The sequence below is a fragment of the Lissotriton vulgaris genome, unplaced genomic scaffold, assembly GCF_964263255.1.
Source record: "Lissotriton vulgaris unplaced genomic scaffold, aLisVul1.2 SCAFFOLD_228, whole genome shotgun sequence".
NCBI lineage: Eukaryota > Metazoa > Chordata > Amphibia > Caudata > Salamandridae > Lissotriton > Lissotriton vulgaris.
The window spans coordinates 1,440,167-1,456,882 of record NW_028252959.1 but is presented as its reverse complement, the minus strand read 5'-3'; the positions used below and the strand labels follow the sequence as shown (position 1 = coordinate 1,456,882).

General features: G+C 46.6%; 1 protein-coding gene across 2 annotated transcripts in view; it reads right to left on the bottom strand.

Annotated features, from left to right (window-relative positions):
• LOC147661202 (serine/threonine-protein kinase Nek1-like) overlaps window positions 1-16,716 on the bottom strand; it is a 1,124,062-nt gene that overhangs the window by 294,791 nt on the left and 812,555 nt on the right. The gene's annotated exons all lie outside the window — the stretch shown is intronic.

Genomic DNA, 16,716 nt, shown 5'->3' with positions numbered 1-16,716 from the left:
GAGAGGTAGAGGTAGTGAGAGGGAGAGAGAGGTGAAGGAGATAGAGAGAGGTAGAGAGAGAGAGAAGTAGAGAGAGATATAGAGAGAGAGGCAGGGAGAGAGGTAAAGAGCGGTAGAGAGGTAGAAATAGAAAGGTAGAGAGGTAGAGAGAGAGAGGCAGAGAGAGAGAGAGAGGGGCAGAGAGAGAGAGGCAGAGGGAGAGAGGTAGAGAGAGAGGGAGAGAGAGAGGGAGAGAGAGAGGTAGATAGAGAGAGGTACAGAGGGGTAGAGAGAGAGGTAGAGCGAGAGAGGTAGAGACAGCGAGAGATAGTGCGAGAGATAGAGAGGTAGATAGAGAGAGGTGTATAGAGGTAGTGAGAGGTAAAGGTAGAGAGGTGTAGAGAGGTAGGGAGAGGTAGAGGGAGAGAGGTAGAGGGAGAGAGGTAGAGGGAGAGAGGTAGAGAGAGAGGTGTAGAGGGAGAGAGGTAGAGAGAGAGGTAGAGATGTAGAGAAAGAGGGAGAGAGAGAGGTAGAGCGAGAGGTAAAGGTAGAGTGGTAGAGAGAGATAGAGATGTGTAGAGAGGTAGAGAGAAGTAGAGAAGTAGAGGTAAAAAGATGGAGAGAGGTAGAGGTAGAGATAAGAGGTAGAGAGAGGTAGATATTGAGGTTGAGAAGTAGAGAGAGATAGAGAGGTAGAGTAAGAGATAGACAGGTAGAGAGAGAGGTAGAGGGAGGTAGAAAGGGATAGAGAGGTAGAAAGGGATAGAGAGGTAGGGAGAGAGAGGTGTGGAGAAGTAGAGAGAGAGGTAGAAGGAGGTAGAGAGGGGTAGAGTGGTAGAGAGAGAGAGAGAGAGGTAGAGATTTGTTTACTTGCTGGTTTTGACCCGGGATTATTTTTGGACTATTATTTGCTGGGTTTGGTACAACAGGCTGGGGTTTGAGCAGAAGGTTAATAACATTGTCCCATAAAATAACATATTTTAGGAAAACAACAAAGTTGCAATACATGCCTGTGGCATAACGGGCAAACAATAGCTGGTTTAGGGCCCATATACTTTGCTATGCCTCTATCCAAAAGCTCTGAATTGGACACCTATCTTGACCTCATATCAAAGATCTGATTCAAGAAGTTTCTGTTTTCATTTACGAGACTTTCTTTAAATTAACATGTATATCCATTCCATAACTGTAATGCAAAATCCCATGAAGTGGCCATGACATGTTTGAGCTCCACAAAACAAGAACTAGAGATCTTGTGATGATTGATATAAAGAGTAAACTTAAACAAAAGTAATTAGTTGAACTAACGTGTCCTAAAAGGAAGAGCTGCTAATTTGTTGTGCTGGCAATGAATTCTAATAATGAAAATAACAATACCAACTAAACTTGTTTTATATAGCGCTTCTTGTGCCTCCTCTGCTTCTAAGTGCTGTGAATGATAGATATTACTATTGCGCAATTTACGGACTCCTAGCCGGACTTTATGTGTGCGTGTGTGCAAATATGAAAATATGCACACGATAGAACAGCAAGCACTTTTAATAATAAATGACATTTAGGTACATGTACAATAAAAACATAACTTTTATTCTGTTCGCGGCCTCTGTGTTTAGCTTTAGCACTCACTCAGCAAGAAAGGAAAGTTGATGAGAGAAAGGCTGCCTGGAAACGAGGAGATTTCAGTGGCCTGCGCTCCTTGTCTGAAATCAAATCTTATAGTTTGAAATAATATTCTTATATTCGGCGAACGCCACAAATCGCATTGGTGTTCAGTGCTTAGATAAAAGGCATTTTTAATGAAACAATACGAATTTATGCGAGGTGGGAGTCGGAAAGGCAGCTATTAGGTATGCTGGCCAATGCCCTCCCAGCCCCTCCCCCAGGCCTCCATGGTAAGCACAGATCTCTGCAGCAGGCGCTCCACCTCCTGAGCTACCTGTGCGGGATGAGGCGCGTCCCCTGCTGCCTGGAGCGGGTGTTGTTGCTGGGGGTGCTCGGCTCGATACAGACACGGGTTCACAATGGACCTGTCCAGGGTTCTTTGAAAGAAGCCTTAAGGCGTTCTGGAAGTCGGCAGGAGCGGGGGCAGGGTAGCGGGGCAGTAGTGGAGAGGTAAGAAGCACTCATGGCGACGGCCTCCTTTTATCTCCCATCCCTCTTTGTCAGAGTGTGACACATGAATGCGCAGCCTTTCTCCTTGATAATGAAAATAACAATAACAACTGCACTTGTTTTATATAGCACTTCTTGTGCCTCCTCTGCTTCTAAGTGCTGTGAATCATAAATATTACTATTGCGGAATTTATGGACTCCTAGGCGGACTGTATGTGTGCGTGTGTGCAAATATGAAAATATGCACACAATAGAACAGCAAGCACTTTTAATAATAAATGACATTTAGGTACGTGTACAATAAAAAACATAACTTTTATTTTGTTTGCGGCCTCTGTGTTTAGCTGTAGCACTCAATCAGCAAGAAAGGAAAGTTTATGAGAGAAAGGGTGCCTGGAAATGAGATTTCCGTTAGAGTGTGACACATGAATGCGCAGCCTCTCTCCTTGAGGCCACGTTTGTAAACCAGACGTGCGCGCGCGTGCAAGCTATGTGGTTTCACTTAACGCGCCCGTTCTGGGCATTATAATTGAAACCACGTGACGGCCTATTGGTGTCTATTACGCGCACATAGCGCGTAATAGACACCAATAGGCCATGGGCGAAGCAACGCGCACGCCTTTGGCCAATAGAGTGCAGTCTTTCATTAAAGCACAAGTTATTTACCTTCGGTAACGATATATCTGTAAGAAACAGTAGTTAGTATTAGATTCCTTACCTTAGAATATCCCCAGGCGTCAGTCTGGATCCGGAAAATTTTGCGTGGCTAGGCGTCGTCTGCGGCTCCGCGTCCGTCGTCGGCGTCATTGGCGCCGGGATGACGTTGCCAAGGTACTTAGACGCCGCCCTCGCGTGCAGATGTCAGTTCTTGTACACAGCTTTTCCGCGCCAGAAACGCAGAGCCATGCTACAAACCAACACTGGTGCCATGAAACTCGGGCCCTGAAAAGGGATCACCTTAACCCTAGATATCAGTTCGCAGAACGGGGGGATGGGTGGGGCGTTAAGGAATCTAATACTAACTACTGTTTCTTACAGATATATTGTTACCGAAGGTAAGTAACTTGTACATCTGAAAGAAACAGGTTAGTATTAGATTCCTTACCTTAGAATAGATACCCCAGCAATACCAACCCAACCCAACCCCGTTGGTGGGTCTGCGAACCAATAATCTCCGGACTTGGCTGTCCAGGCAGTAGTGTCTTGCGAACGTATGCAGCGAGGCCATGTAGCTGCCTGACAGATGTCCTGCAAGGGGACTCCCTGACCCTGGGCAGTAGTAGCCGCCGAGGCCCGAGTGGAATGGGCACGCAGCCCCACAGGAGGCTCCTTTTTAGCCAGTGAATAACAAGCCTTGATGCCCAAACGACCCATCGAGAAATGGTCCATTTGAGCACCGCCCGTCCCTTCTTAGCGCCCACGTAACCAACAAAGACTTGGTCATCCACCCGGAACTGGCGTGTGCGATCCAGGTAGTATGAGAGCGCACGATTTGGGTCCAGACGGTGGAGCCTCTCTTCCTCTTTCGAGGGATGCGGAGGTGAAAAGAAGGTGGGCAAGGTGATGGACTGCCCGATGTGGAAGGCTGTGACTACCTTGGGCTGGAAAGAGGGTCGCGTCCGCAACACAACTTTGTACGGATGGACAGAAAGGAAAGGAGGTTGTGAAGAAAGAGACTGGCGCTCACTCACTCTCCTGGCAGAGGTGATGGCTACCAGGAATGCAGTCTTAAGAGTGAGGAGACGAAGAGGACAGTTATGAACTGGCTCGAAGGGAGCGCACATCAGATAAGTCAGAACAAGATTCAAGTCCCACTGAGGCATCACGCAAGGTGCAGGGGGAAACATATGAGTGATGCCCTTCAAGAGCCTATGTACAACTGGGGACTTGAAAAGAGAGGGTTGATCAGGGAGCCTTAAGAAGGCGGAAACGGCAGAGAGGTAGCCCTGAAGAGTGCCCAGAGCAGAGCCCTGCTGGGCAAGAGAAAGAAGAAAGAGGAGAACCTCAGAAAGGGGGGCAGAGAGTGGGTCCACGGCCTTTGCTGTGCACCATGCCACAAATTTGTTCCACTTGCAGGCGCATACCGATTTTGTGGAGGGACGCCTGGCTGCCAGAATCACATCGCAGACTTCAGGAGGCAAGTCAAATGGCCTCAACTGTCGCCGCCCAATCTCCATGCATGGAGGTGGAGGCTGGACAGGTTCGGGTGGAGGACCGTCCCCTGCTGCTGCGACAGAAGGTCCTCCTGAAGAGGCAGACGAATCGGGGGATCGACTGACATACTGAGTAGCTCGGGATACCAGTACCTTCGTGCCCAGTCAGGAGCCAGAAGGATGACTTGGGCCCGGTTGCGCCTGATCTTCTTCAGCACTCTGGGCAGCGGTGGTATAGGCAGCAAGGCGTACAACAGACTGCAGCTCCACTCGCGACAAAAACCGTCTGCGAGCGAGTGCCGCCTTGGAAATTCCAACGTGCAGAATTGATGACATTGCGCGTTCTCTTCTGTGGCGAATAAATCTAACCAAGGCTCTCCCCACTGCTGAAAGAGACATTGCGCCACGTCCGAGTTCGTGATCCATCATGCACCGACGGCTGAGTTCGTCTGCCCTGATGTTCAAGGAACCTGCCAGGTATTGAACCACCAGGGTCACGCCCTGATGTTCCAGCCATTGCCAGAGGCGCAGAGCCTCCTGGCACAGGGTCCACGACCCCACCCCGCCCTGTTTATTGGGAGTACTACATGGCGGTGGTGTTGTCCGTGAACACCTGCACTACACTCCCCCCGGACAGAGGGGAGGAATGCTTTCAGTGCAAGCTGGATCGCCCGCAGCTCCAGACGGTTGATGTGGAGCTGGGTCTCCGCCAGAGACCAGAAGCCTCTGATCTCCGCCTCTCCCATGTGGCCCCCCAGCCCAGGAGGGACGCGTCCGTCACAACTACGTGCTCCGGTTGGGGTAGGGAGCGGGATCTGCTGCTGACCCAATCGCGGTCCATGAGCCACCACTGCAACTGTCTTGCAGTGCCCTCCGAGATCAAGACATGGACAAGTTGCCCTGATGCTGGGCCCACTGAAACTTCAGGTCTCACTGCAGAGCCCGCATCCGCCACCTGGCGTGATGCACCAGAAGGATGCAGGAGGCCATCAGCCCCAGAGACGCGGGATAAAGGCTGAAAGATCGGAATCAGAGCCTGAATATCCTGAACCCACTGTTCGGGAAAATAAACCCGAAACTGCTCCGAGTCTAGAACCGCTCCGATGAAGAGGAGCCTCTGAGAGGGGCACAGGTGTGACTTCGGGACATTGATGGAGATCCCCAGCAGGTGCAGGAGGTCGGCCGTAGTCTGGAGGTGGCTGACGACTGTCTGGGGCGAGCCCGCCTTCAACAACGAGTCGTCGAGATAGGGGAAGACTGACACCCCTAATCTGCGCTGAAGAGCTGGGACCACCGCCATCACTTTCGTGAACACCCGAGGGGCGCTGGTAAGGCCGAAGGGGAGCACAGTAAACTGAAAGTGCTCATGGCCTACTGTGAACTGCAGGTAGCGCTGGTGGGCCGGCAGGACGGGGATGTGAAAATAAGCGTCCTGCAAGTCCAATGCTACCATCCAGTCTCCCATGTCTAGGGCAGCTAAGACCGGACGTAAAAGGATTGAGAGAGACCACTTAACACACCAGGGGAATAGGGTACTTTTCAACAGTGAAATCAAGCAATTTCCCTTGGTAGAGCTACTGAGAAAATACGCCCAAATACTGGTATTGGACACAGCTTAATTAAGCATAAACATGAACGAAAACATTTTTATATATAAAATATATGAAATTTATTAAAACAAAGCCTTTTTAAGACATATAAAAAACATTGTCATTTCATACAAAAAATTTCAAACAGGAAAAACAGTCACAGTTCATATAAACGTTAACAAATTCTCATACTGTAATCACTAATCCAAATTAAAAAAATCACCTAAATTAAAACAGGTTATGCAATTTGAAGGGGGGAGAGACAAACATAGACATCAACGATTTGTCATAAAGATTTGCACATCAAAAGACTCATTTAGGCTCAATCCTAGACCCGCTACATTTTGTTGTTCTTAGGTTGAGCTAGATTGTTCGATTGTGCGATAATGGGCGTCAACGCGTTTCGATGGACTCTTTCAGTAATGTGTCATCTTTATCAAGACTAGAAAATATGTCTCTCCTATTGTGTGGCACTGGATGGTTGCCTCATACAGGGAAATCCTTATTGCATTTCCATTTTATATAGCTTTGGGTTTATTTCTGTTTTTATGTAATTGCATCCTTGTTTTTAATTAGGTCTGGATGGTTGCCTCATACAGGGAAATCCTTATTGCATTTCCATTTTATATAGCTTCGGGTTTATTTCTGTTTTTATGTAGTTGCATCCTTGTTTTTAATTAGGTCTGATGGTCTTTTTAAATCTCGCTCTTTGGTGGCCTTATTCAGATTTTTTCAGATTGGCATTAAAAAGATGTTTGTCTCCTTGTTATAAAGGGCGATTGCTCCGTGGTTGTTAGTCTTCTACACGGCACTAGGGCACGAGATCCTCCGTCTCGTTGTTCACCTTTATTCTATAGTCTAGTAACAGAGTACGTTGATCCTTGAGTCGGGTGGATTAGGGAGACGCCAGACGAACGCTGGCGTGCGGAACCCGGGTGTGGAACAGAGATTGAAACACCTTACGAAGGCGAAAGAATAATTAAGCGTAAGATCAACAAGGCGTCTCCCTAATCCACCCGACCCAAGGATCAACGTACTCTGTTACTCTTCAAGAACTTTCTTCATAGCGTGTGCAGTAGATTAGCAAATAGTTGCATGAACATTAAAATAAACTAAAGCGGAAACAGTGGCCCATTAAGAGAGACAGTGTTTCTGTCTGCTTCATCACAAGTGAACTGTGATAATGCAACTTGTTCACATCTACTAGGCAGAAAGGAAAGAAGCCAATCTAGTACTTTAACTGGGTAACAAATATGTTATGAGGTACATGGTCTGCAACTCTTTAAAAGCTAGTTGCAGGCCAGGGAGTCCAATGGGAGCCTGTTGCTTACCTCGTAACCACAGCCAAATGACGAGTTGTAGACAGGTGTGCATGGTTTCCTGCTGTGTGTGAGCACCATGTCGGCACTGAGCTCGCACATCTGCATTTATTGGCAGGTCCGCTCTGGGACTTAGGCAGGGACTTGGCACTTTTTGTAAAGGCCCTTTTTATCCATCATGCAGATTTCTCCACCTAGGTCAACATTTAATTTCTTGTTCCTGTACCTATACATGTTCACTCTCTGTTTTGCCAGTTTTTGCACTGTAAACGCAAATGAAGGGTCTGCTAGTGGGTTCTTCACACTCCTGGATTTCTTTGCGTCTGTTCTTGCTAGACCTACTTGGAGTGTTATTAAGTTCTATACCTGTCATTTCTCTTTTTGTTTCTTTTGGTCTGTTGGCTCTCTACTACCAGCCGTTTAAATATCTAAATTTAAGGTTTTTTGTGTGAAGTGCTTTCTCCTCTTTCAAGATCTGCGGTTTCTTTTTGGAGCCATGCTTCAGACAATGGTGACTAAATTATCTGTCTGAAGTCATCGCTGCTGGAAGGGATTGTCTTTACCATAGGGTCAAGAACTCCCTGTACAGAAGGTGAGTGTCAAGTCCAGTATCTGACAATGTAATGCTGTTGTTGAATGAGGAGATGATGGGTAATTGAGTCAAAGGCAGCCAAAAGACTGAGGAAGATCAACACACCCACCACCATAACCCCCATTTGCACATCATTAAGGGTCAAGGGCACAGTCCATTTGAAGTAGCTGGCCAACAGGGTGCCAGAGCAAAGTCGATCATAATGCATATTTTAACAAGGTACCAGGGCTTAGAAGTCATAGATTATTTTCTTAATTTTCTCTATCTAAGGAATAAACTTCGATTTTTTTCTAAATTTTCTCTATCTGAGAAATAAAGGAATATGTCTAAAAATTGCAGAAGTCCAAGGATCAAGGTGTTTTTCCCCAGTAAATATATGGTGATAGGTGTGTCTTATTAACTGGGACAAATTAATAGAGCATAGAGCTATTTAACAATGTACAAAGAAGGTTAAGCAATAGCAGCTCCCACATCCTGGACTAGATTAGCAGGGGAGGGGTCAGCTGAAGAGCGCGATGTAAGTGATGAAGCCAGAATCTTGGCGACTTCCTGCGTGCCAAGGGAACAAAGGATGTTAACATGGGGATGGTTCCAGACGTCAGAGAAGGGGGTAAATCGTTTATGTGGGCTATCATTTATGTGGTCGCCGGTTAAATCATCCGGTTAGATTAATGAGGAAGCTGAGCCGGATCTGGTCTAGACTTTCTCTAGATGACTGGGTAGCTAACCTGACTAAATCCCCTCCCCCCTTCTGTGATAATCCTGTAACGGCCAACTCATCTTTTAATAGTTGGTTAGAGGCCTCTCTTGAGCTTACTCTTCCCAAAACAGAGGTTTGCCATCGCATTGGATCCAATAAAAAACCCTGGTACTCACGCAAATTAAAACGGCTTAAGAAGAGTTGCAAGCAGTCTGAAAGAAGTTGAAGAAAAGATTTTTCCGATGATAGTAAAGCTAAATACAGACTGGCAGTACGGACATATAAAAACCAAATAAAAACTGCACAATCTTCTTATTACCAAGGTAAGATTGATGCTGCCGCCAACTCCCCTAGGGAAAATTTTAAATCTTTGGTCACTCCCCTCAGCCCTCATAACAAATCGTTGGACCCCCAGAAACGCTGCGATGAGCTTGCTAATTTCTTTGCCTCTAAGGTGGCAACTATCTATTCTTTTTTCCACATTATAGAAATCAATTATCCATCCGCAACCCCTGCATTACCTGCTATGTTGGTGTCCTCTCCCTTGCTTGATTTAGCTACAGTAGAAAGACTTCTTGGGAATCTTAAATCTGGTTCCCCCTCAGATGTTGCGCCCCCATCTGTTCTTAAGTTGGCGTCTGCGACTGTTTCCCCAGTCATTAGGGATGTTATCAACTCTTCACTGGCAGCGGGTTTGGTTTCTCCACTGTGGAAGCAGCTAGAGTCAAAGCACTTTTAAAAAGAAGTCAGTCTAGACCCCGAAGACTGGTCAAATTATCGCCCTATATCCTTGCTGCTGGGGCTGGGTAAAATCGCGGAGAAATATGTAAATTCTGTATTATCATCATTCATTGAGACCAACGAAGCCTTGCATCCCACCCAGTCGGGTTTTAGAAGTAGGCAGGGCACAGGGACTGCCATGTCTGAATTGGGGTGGCAGAGTGGGCTAAAGAACGGTGATGGATTAAACCCGGATCTTTTGAATGGGTGTGAGTGTTTGATTGGTTCAAATGCTCCGTCCATTACCACCCCCTTTTGTACCGGGTTTTAGAAGTAGGCAGGGCACAGGGACTGCCTTGGTTGCCGTGGTCGAGGAAGCTAGAAAAATTGTCGATGCGGGAGGCTGCGCCGCAGTGGTCCTGTTGGACCTCAGCGCAGCCTTCGACACGGTCAACCAGCTGCTCATGATCCAGCGCTTGAGGGAGGTAGGAGTGACAGGGACTGCCCTTAAATGGCTCCATTCCTTTCTTGCTGACAGAACCTTCGCCGTGTTTGAGGATGAAGCAAACTCTAAACAGATTCCCCTGCAATATGGCGTTCCCCAGGGATCTTCATTGAGCCCCACCATGTTTCACATCTACATGAGGCCTCTGGTTGACGTGGTTCTCCCCTGGGGAGTTCAGTAGTCACCTACGCCGATGATACGCAGTTGGTTGTTTCCCTCTCACACGCCGATGTAGCTGAGACAGGGATAAATAATCTATCCCCCTGTCTTACTACGGTTCTTGCATGGATGGACTCCTCCTTCCTAAAGCTCAAGGGGTCAAAGACCGAAATCATGATGTTAGGGTACAAGGCCCCCATTAAGCTAGACCCTTGGTGGCCGGAGTGCCTGGGCCCCCCTCCCTCCCCGAAAAACCAAAATAAGAGCCTGGGTGTATGGTTGGACCCTAGTCTGGGTTTTCAAGTACAGGCACGCAAGGTTGCAGCTACATGTTATGGTCTGCTTAGAACTCTAAGTAAGGACCTGGTTCTACTCCCCCCCGTGGCTAGACGCATCCTTGTCCAGACACTCATTTTATCCCGTTTGGACTATGCGAACGCGGTCTTTCTGGGTGCACCGCTAGGTACCATAAAAATCTTACTGTCTGTTCAGAACTGTGCGGCCCGACTACTTATGAATGTTCCTAAACGTAGTTCTGCTAAGGCGGCACTGCAAGCTCTACACTGGCTGCCGGTGCAGGAAAGGGTCTGGTTCAAGGCCATGTGTATGGTCCATAAGTCAACCATTGACAATGGCCCGGCCCTTCTACGCCCCATGTTTCTTCACCATCAGATCCCTCGATCTCTCAGATCTAAACACAAAAATCTGCCTGGGCCCCCCTCCCTCCCCGAAAAACCAAAATAAGAGCCTGGGTGTATGGTTGGACCCTAGTCTGGGTTTTCAAGTACAGGCACGCAAGGTTGCAGCTACATGTTATGGTCTGCTTAGAACTCTAAGTAAGGACCTGGTTCTACTCCCCCCCGTGGCTAGACGCATCCTTGTCCAGACACTCATTTTATCCCGTTTGGACTATGCGAACGCGGTCTTTCTGGGTGCACCGCTAGGTACCATAAAAATCTTACTGTCTGTTCAGAACTGTGCGGCCCGACTACTTATGAATGTTCCTAAACGTAGTTCTGCTAAGGCGGCACTGCAAGCTCTACACTGGCTGCCGGTGCAGGAAAGGGTCTGGTTCAAGGCCATGTGTATGGTCCATAAGTCAACCATTGACAATGGCCCGGCCCTTCTACGCCCCATGTTTCTTCACCATCAGATCCCTCGATCTCTCAGATCTAAACACAAAAATCTGCTGATAGTCCCCAGGGTCAAACAGACACGTATGGGTGGCCGACGTTTTTTTATTTCATGCAGCCAAATTTTGGAACCAGCTCCCAGACTGTATCCGGCTGGAATCTAACCATCTTGCCTTCAGGAAACGGTTGAAGACCTTTCTATTTGAGTGATCGGAGATTACGTGTTTTGGTCTAAAGCGATGGGATGCCTTTGGGTAGCCATGCGCTATACAAGCATGTACTCATTCATTCATTCAAAAAGTCCTATCAGACAAGGACAATTTTCAGATGTATTGGGCAATCAATGTAACTTTTTCCAAAACAAGAATATTAAAAAAAAGATTGTTTCGTTTTTGTGAGGGGGTCGAGAGGTAGTCAGTGGATCCTGAAGGCTTTGTAGATTAATGAAATCAGACATTTTTTTAAAGTGTTCTTTAACCATATTCAAGGTCTGAGCAATGCATTATATTATATGTTTTAGCTGCTTTTAAGACCAGGGTGGACTATTGTTGTTTCATTTGCTAAATAATGTGCATCATTTTTCTCAGTTTTCTTTCCGCACTATGGGTTTCCAATTTTAGATTGTGTCGTTCTTAAGAAAACTAGAAAAAATTAACATAAGCAACAGGTGAGCTTGAAGGTCTAATTATAAAGGCACCACCCAACTTAATCCTGTTGTGAGGACAAAATTGAAAACAAAGAAGTTAGTTTCTTGGTCAGCAGAAGAAAATTAAGTTAGACAATTCTGTAACTCCATATTTACGTTGTCCTGAAAAACAGTTACCATCAGTTGTTTCCACTTTGCAGTATGAAATAGAAACTTTGTATCACTTGTAGGGAGGCTACAGCTCATCCCTTATATGTAATGGCTCAGTGGTCAGATTAGGTAACTAGAACAAATGTTGAATAATACAATTGCTGGTGGCAAAATAGAATTGAGTAAATGACGTTCCGGATGGGTAGATACAGAATTCTGAAGTTGTAAACCTAGCATAGAGAGATTGATTAAGAAAGATCCAGCATTAAACCAAAGATTACACTTACAAAAACCAGGCCAACACTATCACCCGTGGTCTAGCAGAAATCATCTTTAATCTTGGTATAGTCTGTAACCCCTACAAACTCTCCCCCCGGACCACCCCCAACGTCAAAACGTCCTCTATTTCTTCTCCCACTCCAGTGGGCTCAAATCACCCGACCGCTAGGCCGCTTAGATCAGAAGCTCCGATGTCAGACAGGGAAGCAGCCTTACTAGCCACCACCTACGACTCCTCCACTACGGAGTCACCCAAATCCAAAATCCAAGTCATCACAGGTCACCGGAAAGACCTACCCATCGTCAAAACACAGAGATTACCAGTCCTCACCGCTATTCCTAGAGAGACTAAAGAGGGAACCACCAGCAACCAGGAGAAACTCACCAATTGCCTCCTAATCAACTGCAGATCGGCCTCACTACACGCAACGGACTTAGCCGAAGCCATCCTCACACATGACATTGACGTTGCGTTCCTCACGGAGACTTGGCTTAATACGAAATCCCCTCCCTGCCTAGACATGCTGGTTCCACCCGGCTTCTCCCTCATCTCCAAAGATAGGAGTAAACAACGAGGAGATGGGATTAAACAACGAGGAGGTGGGGTCGCTATCATCCACAAGGACAGCTGGAGCATCACAGAAACCTCCTCCTTCGAGTATGACTCCTTTGAATGCCTTTCCACCGTCATCAAGACAAAAGACAATGACTCTCTACTGTGCCACCTACTCTATCACCCCCCGGGCAGAAATAATGAGTTTGGAGAACAACTATCAAACCTGATTGCACAAGACACACTTGGCGACTCCAAAAACTTAATTCTTGGTGATCTGAACATCCGATGGAATGAGACCCATAACCCTCTAATCAAATCGCTATCTAGCCTCCTTGATGAGAACAACCTCACCCAACACTGTACTGAGGAGACTCACTACAAAGGAGCCACACTGGATGCCATCATTGCCCATAAGAATTCTATCACGGTCAACCACATACTACCAGTTGACTGGTCAGATCACCACATGATCCTATTCCACATCAATCACCCCATCGTCTCGCTTAAACCTCCGCAAGACCCCCCTAAATGGTCGAGAAACCTCTCCCAAGTACCCCAAGACATCTTGGAAGGTCAACTAAGCGCACTTCTTCCAAAAAACACAATGCACCTCTCGACCAACGACCTCGTCGACCACTATAACTCGGGGGTAGTCTCCATACTTGACAATCTAGCTCCTCTAAAGCTCAAAAGAAGCCGAGCCACTCCATCCAGAACCTGGTTCACTGCGGACCTCAACGCAGAAAGAAGAAACCTGAGAACCAAAGAAAGAAAGTGGAGAAACAATCCAACCGCCATTCTCCTCCTTCAACTAAAATCAGCCCGTAGGAAGTACAACAACCATATCAAAAACAAGAAATCCAGCTTCTTCCGCGAGGCATTGGTCAAATCCAAAAATAGACCCAAAGAACTCTACAACATAATCAGACAACAAACAACAAAGCCCCTGCCCTCAACCCTACAGGCTTCCAAAGAACTCTGTGACAACTTTGCCAACTTCTTCAATGATAAAGTCCTAAAAATCGAACTATCTCTAGACATCAACAACCCACACCTCCAGAAGAGCTACTCGGCCACCCCAGAGGCACTCCCATCCCACTCCTTTCCCTCCCCCTGGCTAAGCTTTCGCCCGTCCAGGAAACTGAGATAATCGCAATGATTTCGACCTCCAAACCTTCAGCACACATTTCAGACCCCATTCCCCCATCTTTAATAAAAAAAAATGAAGCTTACCTTAGCGCCCATCTGGGGAAGAATCATAAACAGCTCCTTACAAAGCGGTGTGGTCCCCGATTGTCTAAAAATGGGACAAGTCACTCCTCTTCTGAAAAAACCCAGTCTCGACTCAACTGACTTGAACAATTTCAGACCGATATCCAACCTCCCTCTACTCTCGAAAACACTTGAACGCTGTGTACTCCTGCAACTGACGCAACATCTGGACAACATCAATCTCCTGGACCCCCTCCAATCTGGCTTCAGACAAGGCCGTAGCACTGAAACCGCGATGCTGAACATCATAGACGACATCCATGGATCTCTTGACGCTGACAAGTGCTGCCTCCTCATACTCCTTGATCTCTCAGCAGTGTTCGACACGGTGGACCACAAGCTCCTCCTCATGACTCTTCAAGAAAGAGCCGGCCTTGGCGAAGTAGTTCTCAAGTGGTTTTCCTCCTTTTTGCATAACCGCTCGCAATTAATAAAAATCAAGAACTTCACCTCCGATACCCAGCAAGTCAACAAGGGTGTCCCTCAAGGATCAGTGCTCTCCCCCCAGCTCTTTAACATCTACATGGAACCACTCGCCAAGTTACTCAGGAACGCCAACATCCACTTCCACCTCTACGCGGATGACACGCAGATTTACCTGGAAACCTCCTCTCTCAAAGACATCCACAGACTCAATGATGTCCTAAATAAAGTGCAAGACTGGCTGACAAAGAATCACCTGAAACTCAACCCCGATAAGACAGAAACACTCCTCATCTCAAACAAAGAAGATAACCCTCAAATCACCGAGTGGCTAAAGTCGATTGATGCTCTCAAAGGTAACCTCTCGCTAGCCGACTCTGTTAAATCCCTGGGCTTCACACTAGACCCCAAACTAACCCTGACAAACCACATCAAGAACTCAGCGAAAAGCGCATTCTTCAACCTCAGACTTTTGAACAAGATTAAACCTTACATTCCCAACAAGGACCTCAAACTAGCCACGCAATCTCTAGTTTTATCAAGATTGGACTATGGGAACTCAATCCTAACAGGCATCCCCAAATCGCACCTGGCACCACTAAAAACAACACTTCACGCGGCAGCAAGAATGATCACAGGCTGCAAAAAATATGACCACATCTCCCCGGCACTCAAAGAACTCGAATGGCTCCCTGTGGAAATGCGAAGTACCTTCAGAACGGCCTGCCTAACCCACAAGGCCCTCCACACCGGCAAACCGGAATACCTGGCTAACAAGCTCAAAAAAGCAGGCCAAGCCAGAAATTTGAGAAGCTCTAACTCCCTGCTGCTCATCCTACCAAAAACCAGAAGGAAGAGAACTGCGGACTGCTCTTTCTCAGGAAATGCCCCCAAAATATGGAACGCCATCCCCCCGCACATCAGAACTCTACCGTCCTATGCAGAATTCAAGAGCCAACTTAAATCCTTGTGCCTTATCCGCTCCCTTGGTTGTGGATAACTTGGAGCTGCAAACGTCTCAGAATCCATGCGGTAACGTTGAATCCAGCACCAAGAAGCCCTGCTGTCCGAACTTTTCTTCTTTCCAAATTGTCTCTCGCCGATTGCTTTTATTGGGTTTGTTTCATGTTGTTCTCTTTCTCATGTCCTCTACTGTGAAGCGCTCTGATACCTTCGGGTCTTGTTAGCGCTATAGAAAACTTCTAAATAATAAATAAATAATAATAACAAAAACAGAACAGGTCATGGATTAACATATCACAAAGAAAATACAAATCATTCAGTTTGTCAACCGGTGTGTAATAATCAAACATAGTAGTGGGAAACACTTTATTCAGCACATTCTTAGGTAAAGTGTTAAGATTACTACAAGCCTGGAAATTTGAAACAGACTCTTTCAATATACTGCCTGATAGCCAAACTTTAAACCGGTTATTAGCACGAGAAGACTGCACCGATTAACAAGTTACTTACCATTGGTACCTCTCTATTTGGTGGCTACTGTACCACAGATTACTCACGTTGTGAATACCCAGAGGTGCCAGAGTGAATCCAGACGTTTTCACAGCTGTGTTCCAGTGTGCCAGCAGATGGTGTAGACCCACACCAGAAGTGACATCAGAGCTACAAAAGCCTCACCCTGTGCAGGTGGCAGTTTCTTTCTTTGCTATGTCAGTGCCCTTGGACGCGGAGCTCAATAACTGATCAGATGTGACAGTGTGCAGATCTCTAGATTGTGCACTCCACCAGAACATAGTCTAGAAACATTTATAGGTATGGAAAAAGAGACCATTTCATAGAAAAGGGAGGTGGCAGGGTGGTGAGAAATCTGCGGTTAGAGTATCCACCACAAGGAGCGATACCAAAGGTTAGTAACTTGTTCTTCTGATGGATACTTCTAATTGCAGAGTCCTCACCTTGTGAATAGATACTAAAGCATTAACTCAGCATGATCACTATGAAGTATGTAGTTTTCAGTTGCAGCAGACATAACCCATGTGCATTGGTTTAAAGGGGGCACATGTGAGGAAAGTGAGAACCACATTTAAGTTTCACTGCAGCATCTCAAATGGTGTTGGTAGGAACCTATGAATCAGCCCTTTCAAAATACACATCACAGCAGGTGATCTAAAGAGAAGTGGCTAATCAGGTCGTCGCAAGAAGGCCAAAAGGGCTGATAAGTAATCTTTACCTGTTGCAACAGCAACACCCTGAAGCGCTAAAGAAATACCGAATAACAGTATGTCAGCTAACTATGCCTGTAGAGGTTGTTTGTTGAGCGAAGAACACCAAGCAGCAAACTTCTCCAAGAGACCTGCATAAACGGTCATGGTAGAGGAACGTCTGGCTGACAAGTTGACCCAAACTATTTCGGGAGGAAGATCTAAGGACACCAACTGTCGCTGTTCACTCTCCATGCATTGAAGAGC